Source organism: Eptesicus fuscus, chromosome 6 (assembly GCF_027574615.1).
Source record: "Eptesicus fuscus isolate TK198812 chromosome 6, DD_ASM_mEF_20220401, whole genome shotgun sequence".
NCBI lineage: Eukaryota > Metazoa > Chordata > Mammalia > Chiroptera > Vespertilionidae > Eptesicus > Eptesicus fuscus.
In genome coordinates, this window is record NC_072478.1 from 20,838,902 (window position 1) to 20,849,218 (window position 10,317).

General features: G+C 52.3%; 1 non-coding gene across 1 annotated transcript; it reads right to left on the reverse strand.

Moving 5' to 3' along the window:
* Window positions 1–9,450: 9,450 nt before the first annotated feature.
* On the reverse strand, window positions 9,451–9,557 carry LOC114228480 (U6 spliceosomal RNA). The gene has a single exon (XR_003614621.2). It is a non-coding gene; the product is annotated as a U6 spliceosomal RNA (small nuclear RNA).
* Window positions 9,558–10,317: the final 760 nt, after the last annotated feature.

Here is a 10,317-nt window from a genome sequence, read left to right on the forward strand (position 1 = left end):
GGAGCTGGCTCCCGCTGGACACATCTCTTCCCAGCTCAGTGACGTCACATTGGTAGCCTGTGAGGTAATATTGCTATCTTGAACTCCACCATGGTGGGAGTATTTACACTATGGAAATTGGCAGATGCTACAAATCAGGGCCTTTTTTATTTTTAATTAAGAGCCAGTTTACACACCACTCTCTATACCATTGGATATAGATAAAGCAATGGCATCTTTCAAACAGCTCTATTTGTGCTGTGTCTTGCTAATCTCTGAACCTTGAGGACACAGAGCTGAACAAGACCCGCACAGATGGTACCCACAGTGCTCACAGATTGGGGGTAGTGGGGAGAAACAAATAAATCTGCTCAACAAACGAAGAAAATGCCCAATGGGAGTTCCAGGGGAGTCTGTTTTTGGGTAATGTCTGATTAGAGTTTTGCAGGATGGATAGGAGTTTTCCAAAAGAGTGGGAAAGCGGGCCAGGCAGAAAGAAAACCATTGCAAAGGCTTGGGATTTTGTTGTTGTTAATCCTCACCCAAGGATATTTTTTTCCATTGACTTTTTTTTTTTTTTTTTTTTGAGAAAGAGTGTGAAAGGGAGGGAGAGAGACAGAGAGAGAGAAACACCGATATAAGAGAGACACATCAATTGGTTGCCTCCTGCACATGCCCCGACTGGGCCAGGGATTGAGCCCTTGACCGGAATCAAACCCAGGATCCTTCAGTTGGCCGACTGATGCTCTAACTACTGAGCAAACCAGCCAGGGCAATGCTTGGGATCTTTTAAAAATATTTTTTTTTTTATCAATTTCAGGGATGAAGGGAGAGGGAGAGAGATAGAAACATCAATGATGAGAGAGAATCATTGATTGGCTGCTTCCTGCACACCTCTCACTGGGGATCGAGCCCGCAACCTGGGCACATGCCCTGATCTGGAATGGAATCGGTGACCTCTTGGTTCCTGGGTCGACGCTCAATCGCTGAGCCACACCCAGCTGGGCACGGCTGTGGGTTTTTAAAGGCTGTATCAGTTTCTTGAAGCTGTAACGTGCTTTAAGGGTAACAAGGAGGGTGAGAACTGATTAAAATCAGCCCACGGGTGATTTGTTTTAAGAAATATCTGGATTGAGATATAGTTAAGGATTTTGCATTAAAATCTAGGCTTTTCTAGAAAAAAACAAACAAACAAGAAACACCAGAAAACCTGGTAAGCCTGGGCCTGCATTCGCACAGGCAGTAACGGACCAGAGCGTCACGGAGCCTGCTTTCCAGTTCTCCGCCCACCACTGCCTGTTGTCTCCCAACACTATGGGCAAGGCCTGTCACCATTTTGCCATCTTTCCCGGTGACAGGGCAAGACCTAGTCACACTCACATCTCACTTTAAAAAAGGAAAACGAAGTAAGTCCAGGAGCCACATCTTCCTCACCCTTGGCTGGCTTTCCCCTTTCCTGCCCAGGGACTTCGGTAGACGGTCCAGTTTGTCACCCCTGATGTCGCGAGGACGTCAGGCTGGGTCGCAGTGGTCTTATGTGCCAGCTCAGAAGTGAATTCTGTCCTTGAGGCTGTGGGCAACATGGAAACATTTTAATTCAGTGATGCGACTAATGGTTTGTAGCAAAAAGGTCTTGATGCCCAATTCATATCCTTCTGGCCTCACCCGTTTCAGCAGCTCCTGCTGCCATCAGCTGCTGCTGTCCTGGCCGGAGGCCTTTCTCCAAAGCGTCTGATGGCTTCTCTGCCCAACGCGGCAGCTGGAAGCGCCAGGGAATGACCCCCATCCCTGGGGAGCACCTCTCAACCTGACAGGAGTTGGTGGACACGTGGGCCACCTCCCTCACCCCTCGACAGTGTCCTACACTGCCCCCCCAGAGGCCCCCAGTGTGACTGAGCTACAGTGGCCCACAGTGGCCACTGGCTTGATGACACATTGTCAGCTGTCTTCCATCTGTCCCTGTGCCCGACTGGTGTTTCCTGGGGTCACCTCCTAGATAAACGACTTGCTTTCGAATCCTCATCTCAGGCTCTGCTTCGGAGGAACTCAAAGTAAAACCTAGTTATTAAGCAGCTGCTCTGTGCTGGGGACAGAGAGACGTTCTGCTCGTGGGGACCTTACATTCTAGCAGTGAAGGAGGGAGCCCACAAATGAGGAAATGAGTGATTCATCATTTCAGGTGGCCATAGGAAAAGAGAAGGAAAACACAGCAGGGTGTGGTGGCTTTACAATATGCCCACCCACACCCATTTTGCTCATGAGTGAAGGCGGTCAAAAGGTACAAGCTTCCAGATAGAAGAGAAATAAGTCCTGGGGATGGGATGTACAGCATGGTGACTGTAGTTAATGATGCTGCATTGGATATTTGAAAGTTGCTAAGAGAGTAGACCTTAACAGTTCTCACCGCAAGGAAAAGAATTATAACTCTGTGTGGTGATGGATGTTAACTAGACTTACTGTGGTTCTCATTTTCATTATATATATACTAGAGGCCCGATGCATGAAGATCCATGCAAGAATGGGCTTTCCTTCCCCTAGCTGCTGGCACCGCCTTTGCTCCAGCCCGGAGCCACCTGTCTGCCTTCCCACACTGCCCAGAAGCCCAGAGCAGCTGAGGCACTGTGGAACGCCTACATATTCCAATTAACCCACCATCTTTGTTGGGTTAATTTGCATATTCACTCCTAATTGGCTGGTGGGTGTCATGAAGATATGGTCAATTTGCATCTTTCTCTTTTATTAGTGTAGACTAGAGGCCCGGTGCATGGATTTGTGCACAGGTGGGGTCCCTCGGCCTGGCCTTCGGGGATTGGGCTGAAACCAGCTCTCCGACATCCCCCGAGGGGTACCAGGTTACTAGAGGGTGGTTCTCGGGTGACGCACCCCAGAATCAGGCTCCCTCCTCTCTGGTTCCGGGTGCGTCACCCGAGAACCACAGCTGCCGAGTCACCGCAGCTCGGCAGCTCCTGCATTGAGCATCTGCCCCTGGTGGTCATTGCACGTCATAGCTACCAGTTGGACAGTTGGACGGTCACTTAGGCCTTTATATATGTAGATACACACACAGATGATCCTTGGCTTAGGATGGAGTTACATCCTGATAAACTCATAAGTTGAAAATATCTTTAGTTGGAAATGCATTTAGCCTAGCAAACATCATAGCTTAGCCTAGCTGGTTTCTATTGAATACATATCACTTTCACACCATCACATTATAGAAAAATTATAAGTTGAACCCTTGTAGTTGGGAACAGTCTGTATATAAAATCATTACGCTGTACACCTAAAAGTAATGCAGTGTTATATGTCAATTATATCTCATTAAACACTTAAAAATTTTATTGATTTCAGAGAGGAAGGGAGAGGGAGAGAGAGATAGAAACATCAATGATGAGAGAGAATCATTGATCGGCTGCCTCCTGCACAAACCTCACTGGGGATGGAGCCAGCAACCCAGGCATGTGCCCTGACCGGGAATCAAGCCATGACCTCCTGGTTCATAGGTTGACTCTCAACCACTGAGCCACACCGGCTGGGCTCAATAAACATTTTAATAAAATAAAATTTAAAATATATTCAAATTCTTTGATATTGTTTCTTTCAAGAGATGGAGCCCCATCCACCCCCCTTTTGAGTGTGGGCTGGCTGAGGGACCATCGTCTAATGAGTCGCATGTGACACACGTGACTGGATGTGGCAGAGCTTCAGCCTCTCTCTCTCTCTCTCTCTCTCTCTCTCTCTCTCTCTCTCGCTCTCAGATCACTTGTCTGGGGAAGCCAGCCGCCATGTTGTGAGGACACGCAAGCAGCCCTTTTAAGAGGCGCACACAGAAAGGAACGAGGCCTCCCGCCTACAGCCATGTGAGAGAGGCTCCTCCAGCCCCAGTCCAGCCTTCAGGCGACTGCCGTCCCCACCAGCATGACAGAACCCCAGCCAGAACCACTCCGTTAAGCCGCTCTCCTATTCCTGGCCCACAGGACCTGCCTGTGAGGTAATAAATGTCGTTTGAAGCCACTGCATTTGCTGTAATTCATCAAAGTAGCAATAGGTAAGGACAGGTGAGGGAACTTATTTAAATGTATAGTGAGAGAAGCCCTCTCTCAAGCGGTGACATTGGAGCAAAGACTGGAAAGCAGCGAGCCAATGAGTCTTGGGGAAGAGAATTCCAAGGAGAGGGAGTGGCCTGGGAAAAGGCTCTGGGTGGGAGCAGGGCCGGCTGTTCAGAAAACAGTGAGGAAGCTGGTGTGGCCAGAGTGGAGGGAGCACGAGGGAGGTGGGGCCAGAGAGAGGTTGGAAAGGGCTGAGTGGGTCTCAAGGGGAGAGACACCCCCTCTGGGCAAGGGGTGGGATTGTGCAACAGTTTGGGGCAGCCCGGCCGGTGTGGCTCAGGGGTTGAGCATCAACCTATGAACCAGGAGATCATGGTTTGATTCCTGGTCAGGGCACATGGCTGGGTGGCAGGCTTGATCTTCAGTGGGGTGAGTGCAAGAGGCAGCTGATCAATGGTTCTCTCTCATCATTGATGTTTCTATCTCTCTCTCCCCCTCTCTCTGAAATTAATAAAAAATATATATATATTTTTAAAAGAGTTTGGTGCCCTAGCTGGTTTGGCTCAGTGGATAGAGCGTCGGCCTGCAGACTGAAGAGCCCTGGGTTCGATTCCGGTGAAGGGCACGTGCCTGGGTTACAGGCTCGATCCCCAGTGTGGGGCGTGCAGGAAGCTGCCTATCAATGGTTCTCTCTCATCATTGGTGTTTCTATCTCTCCCTCTCCCTCTCCCTTCCTCTCTGAAATCAATAAAAATATTTTTAAAAAAATAAATAAATAAATAAATAAAATAAAAAGAGTTTGGTGTTGTCACAATGGCTGGGGCTGCTAATGGCACTAGGATGTGGGAGCAGGACACACAACCCCCTGCACTAGGACAACAGGGCACACGTCCTCAAGAACGGCCCCGCCCAACATGCCCAGGTCAAAGCGTAGGAGGATTTTGGGCAGGAGACCCGTGACCTTATTTATTCTTTAAAGAGATTTTTCTGGGTAGAATGGAATGTAACATCCACTATTTTTTCCTGTAAAAAGGGGGCAGAAAAGTAGGAACATAAATTCACATTTTGCCAGTATTTGCATAAAGACAATGTGACAAGATCCACCTGATTGTGAAAATGGCGGGCGTCTGCTGGGGGTTTGCAAACTGGGGGACTAGGGCAAGAAGGGAGAGCTTTCAGAGAACACCTCTTGGTGTACTTAATGCTTTTTGAACATGTGAATATATTATTGATCAGGCAAATAACTACAAATCGAAAAGGATCATCTTGGCTGAAGAGGGCAAGGGGAATTCGGAGAGATAAGAGTTAGGGAACAGAAACATGATGTGATTAGACCGAAATAGGAGTTGGCCCCTAGCCGGTTTGGCTCAGTGAATAGAGCGTCGGCCTGCGGACCTAAGGGTCCCGGGTTCGATTCCGGTCAAGGGCAGGTACCTCGGTGGCAGGCTCCTCCCCGGCCCGAGCCCTGGTCAGGGCATGCTCAGGAGGCAACCAATCGATGTGTTTCTCTCACATCGATGTTTCTCTCCCTGTCTCCCTTCCTTCCACTCTCTCTAAAAATCAATGGAAAAATGATTTTTAAAAATTGAAGTAAGATTTGGAATTGTGAGGGCAGAAGGAAGTCAGCTTGGAGCTTGTAGGGGATGGGATTCAGTTTTTGACACCACATTCGAACTGGTGTGCATAGCGGGCTTTACTAAGGCGACTGTCTTAGGTTAGGTTCCCTTCCGTCTAAGTCCGATGGGGCTGCTATAACAAAATACTGCAGGCTGAGCGGCTTAAACACCTGACACTTATTTCTCACAATTCCAGAGGCTGGAAGTCCAAGATCGAGGTGCTGGCACGTTCAGTTGCCGGTGAGGGCTCTCTTCCTGGCTTGCAGATGGCTGTTTTCTCACTGTGTCCTCACTTGGCAGAGAGAGGGAAAGAGGGGCAGGGAAAGAGAGGGGAAGGGAAGGGGGGAGAAGTGGAGGAAGAGGGAGAGGGATGAGGAGGGAGGGAGAGGGATAGGATGAGTGGAAGGGAGAGGGGGAGGAGGAGGGAAAGGGAGATGGAGAGGAGGAGGGAGAGAGAAAAGGGAGAGGGAAAGGGAGAGGGATAAGGAGAGAGGGAGAGGGGGAAGGAGAGGGGGAGAGGGAGGGAGAGGGAGAGAGGGAGGGAGAGGGAGAGGGGGAGAGGGAGGAGGGAGAGGGGGAGGGGGGGGAGGGGGAAGGAGAAAGAAAGGGAGAAGGAGAGAGAGCTGGTCTCTTCCTCTTCCAATAGGAACACTAAGATAAGGACACTAATCCCATATGGACCTCCCCCTTTATGGCCTCATATAAACCTAATCACCCCCCAAAAAGACCCCATCTCCTCATGCCATCACACTGGGCATTAGGACTTTAATACAGATGTTTCTGACTTCAGTGGGTTGACTTTGGATTTTTCAACTTTAGGATAGTGCGAAAGTGATACCGTATTCGATAGACACTGTACTTCGAATTTTGAATGGTGATCTTCCCCCAGGCTGGCAGAACTGCCGCACCCAGCCCGCCACGCCATCACGAGGGTGAACAACCGATCCTCTGCCGTGTACTGCGTGGCCAGGATCTTTTGGTCCCCGTGTTTTGTGTTTTCATTTTCCATCATTTCCGCAAAACGCCTTGAGATGAAACTCAGTGTAAGTGTCCTGAACACCTTTAAGGCTGGCTAAGTTATGATCTTGGTAGGTTTAGGTGTATTAAATGCATTTTAAAAAATATATATTTTTTATTGATTTTTTACAGAGAGGAAGGGAGAAGGATAGAGAGTTAGAAACATCCATGAGAGAGAAACATCAATCAGCTGCCTGCTGCACACCCCCTACTGGGCATGTGCCCGCAACCAAGGTACATGACCTTCACCAGAATCGAACCTGGGACCCTTCAGTCCGCAGGCTGACCCTCTATCCACTGAGCCAAACCGGCTAGGGCTTAAATGCACTTTTGACTTAGGGTATTTTCAGCTTACGCTGGGTTTAATTAGGACCTAACCCCGGGGTAAGTCGATGGGCATCTGTATATAAACTTGGAGGGACCACAAACATTCAGTCCATAGCACCTACCTAGAAGCACAACAGGGACTCAGAGGCCTGTGATTTGGGGGCCAGGACTCTTGACACAGAGAGAAAGGGAAGCAGAATGGGCAGAGGGAGGGGCTCGGCCAGGTGAGCGTTCAGCCTGATCCCTGGGGAGCCCTGGAGGGTGCATTGCATCAGACAGTTGTCCCAACTAGAGGCCTGGGGGCTGGCCTTCCTCACCCTGGTATCAGACAGCCATTGGCTGTGGGCTGCACCTGGGGGAGGGGACCGCCCCCCCCCCCCGCGCATCTCTAGAGAAGGGGACTCCGGTGAGCAGACGACATTCTCCAGAGAAAAGGTAGGTGGGAGCCCTGGGCAGCCAATACCTGGAGCAGGTGGAAGACCCGGATCTGGGTGGGCCCAGCAGTGTCTCCACGTGGCCATCTGCCACATTTCGCTGGAGGTGGAGCTTAGCTCCAACGCTCATTTTGTGTTTATTTAGCACAGACTTACCTAGCGCCAGGTGACAGATAAGTGTTTGCTGAATCAAATAAGATGAATTTTTGTTCACCTAAGATCTGTACACATTTAAGTCTTCACAACAACCCATCAAACGGGCCTTGTTTCACCCGCTCTCCAGACTGCAGTCTCAGGGAGCCCCCAGCCCCCTCACTGCCCGGGGGTGGGGGGCTGTGCCGACTGAGCCCCCAGCCCCTGCCAGTCACCCCATCCATCCTGCGGCCCAGTGCCCCCAGCTCTCCCGCCTCCGCCTGGCAAATCCTCCTTCCCGCTCTTAATTGATTCTTAATCTGCCGCCTTGGGGCAGAGCTGCTGAGAAGGCAGGTGGAAACCGCTGCCTCCGGAGCCAGCCGGGGCTGAGCGCAGCTGAGGGGGCTCCCACCCCCGTTTCTTGTCAACCTGGGCTCTCTCCCCTCCGAGCCTGGCCCACGTTCCTTCTGTTGCCCTGGGGGCTTTTGAGGAGCATGAAGCAAACAGAAAGCTTCCCCCCGCCCAAACCCAGAGCTTTGGGGGGCCCCGGGAGACAGTACAGGGTTTGCATTATGGTCCCCCAAGCCCACGTGCTGTCACAGGGGCGATCCTGCCCACCCTGGGCACACTGGCCATGTCTGGAAGGCATTTGGGAGAGAGGGAGCTCCTGGCATCTGGTGGGTGGAGTTCAGGGCTGCTGCTCCACACACCACAGTGCACACAGGGGCCCCGCCCAGAGGATGATCGGGTCCCCAATGTCAATGGTGTGGAGGCTGGGAACCCTGCCCATCTCTGCCTCCCACCCTGTACTTCCAGCTGGTGGTGCAGGGCGGGGGGGGGGGGGGGGGGGGGGGGAACGGGGCTCGCCAGGACAGGAGACGTTCTGTAGCTCCCCCAGGTGACAGCAACCGCCAGGCAGAGGGTCAGTTTCCAGTGCCCCTTCCCTTTCCTCTGGGCGGGGCAGCCTGGCCAGGCCCCAGCTGCACAGCCTCCCCGCCTCCCCCGCCTCCCCCGCCCCGTCCTTCCCGTCTCCCTCCTCCCACCTCCTTGGTCCCAGGGCCGCCCTGGGCCTCCCCTGCACAACTGGGGGGTCCGAGACCTCCTGGGTGCAGAAGACTCGGAGGTGGTGGCCCTGCCTCCCCGCCCTTCTGACCCTCCTTAGGGGTTCGGGGGGAGAAAGACAGGGGATGGGGAGACAGGGCCCAGAACCTCAAATGAGAAGTCAAAGTCCAAAAAAAAAAAAAAATTGAAGAGAGGAGGAAAGAAGGAACCCCGAGGAGAAGGGTAAATGAGGGAAGGAGGGGGCAGGGATGGAGTGATGTGCACCATTGAGGGAGGGAGGCCCAGGGTCCCTGTATGCCCTGAGCAAACAGGTCGCCGGGCCCCCAGCATGCACTCACACACAGGCATATCCTCACACTCCTCCTCCCCCCTCAAATTCCCAGTCACACCCATTCACACAAATTCTCATACAGCTACACATTCTCACACCCATACACTCACATCCTCAAATTCTCACACAGTCACACATCCTCACAGTCACACACCCTCAATTCTCATCCACTCACATTCCCAAATTCTCACACAATCAGGTACTCTGGCATCCTCACACACTCCTACACATCCACACACTCTCACCTTCACACAATCAATCTCACCCTCACGCAGTCATGCACAACCCCCTCCAATTCTCACACACTCACACATCCACACACTCGCACAACCTCAGGTTCTCACACCACCACTCACTCCCACCCCTTCACACTTATTGCTACTTCACACGCACAGGTGCACACACATACACACACACACACACACACACACACACACGCACGCACACGGGCTTGTTCAGTGTCTGTCTCTCCGTGACGCCAGCCCCACGCAGGCAGGGTTTTGTTTTACACGGACCGCTTCACAAACCTGCGTGTCATCCTTGTGCAGGGCCATGCTAATCTTTCTCTGCGTCGGTCCAATTTCAGTGTCTGTGCTGCCTAAGCGAGCACCAGGCAGGGATTTTCATCTCTTTCACCCCCGTGCCCCGGGTGCCCAGCACAGGGTCTGACACGCAGCAGGCACTAGGTCAAATGTGCAAAAACTCACACATCCCAGTTCTCACACAATCACACACACACATTTATACAAACTCTCACACAGTTACACATTCTCGCACACATGCACACACACACACACACACCAGCTCTGCAGACTCCTGTGGTCCCCCCAACCCCCCAAAACTCTGTAAATGTCAACAGCTGCACTGCTCTGGCCCAGGCAGGCCAGGGAGGCCGGGTGGGAGGGGAGGGGGCGGGGCAGGCCCGGGGCCCTCTGCTCTTCACCGACCGGAAGGCCCTGCAATCCCTCTGCCTTAGGACTGGCCAAATTTAGAGGAACCGCCACCCTTCTGAAACCAGAACCCCCCAACCCCAGCGCTCCAGGGCAAGGCGAGAGCCGGGAGAGGCCGGGAGGGATGAGAGTGGCGGACTTTGTCGTTGTTCATTCACTGATTCGTTTTGCACTTTTGATCGAGCGCCTCCCATAAGTGTGACCCTGTTCTGGGCACCAGGGTGGCTGAGGAAAAAATCCTTGCCCTCCTGGGGCGGATGTCCTGGAGAGACAGACACTAAACGAACTGGGGCCTGGGTGTGGCGCTGTGATAGGGATATACAGAAAAATCACGCCGGGTGGGGCAGGACAGAGGGAAGGCCTGGTCTGTAGGCTGAGGTTCCAGGGAGTGGATGCTGGGAAGAGCTGCAGGCAGGTGGA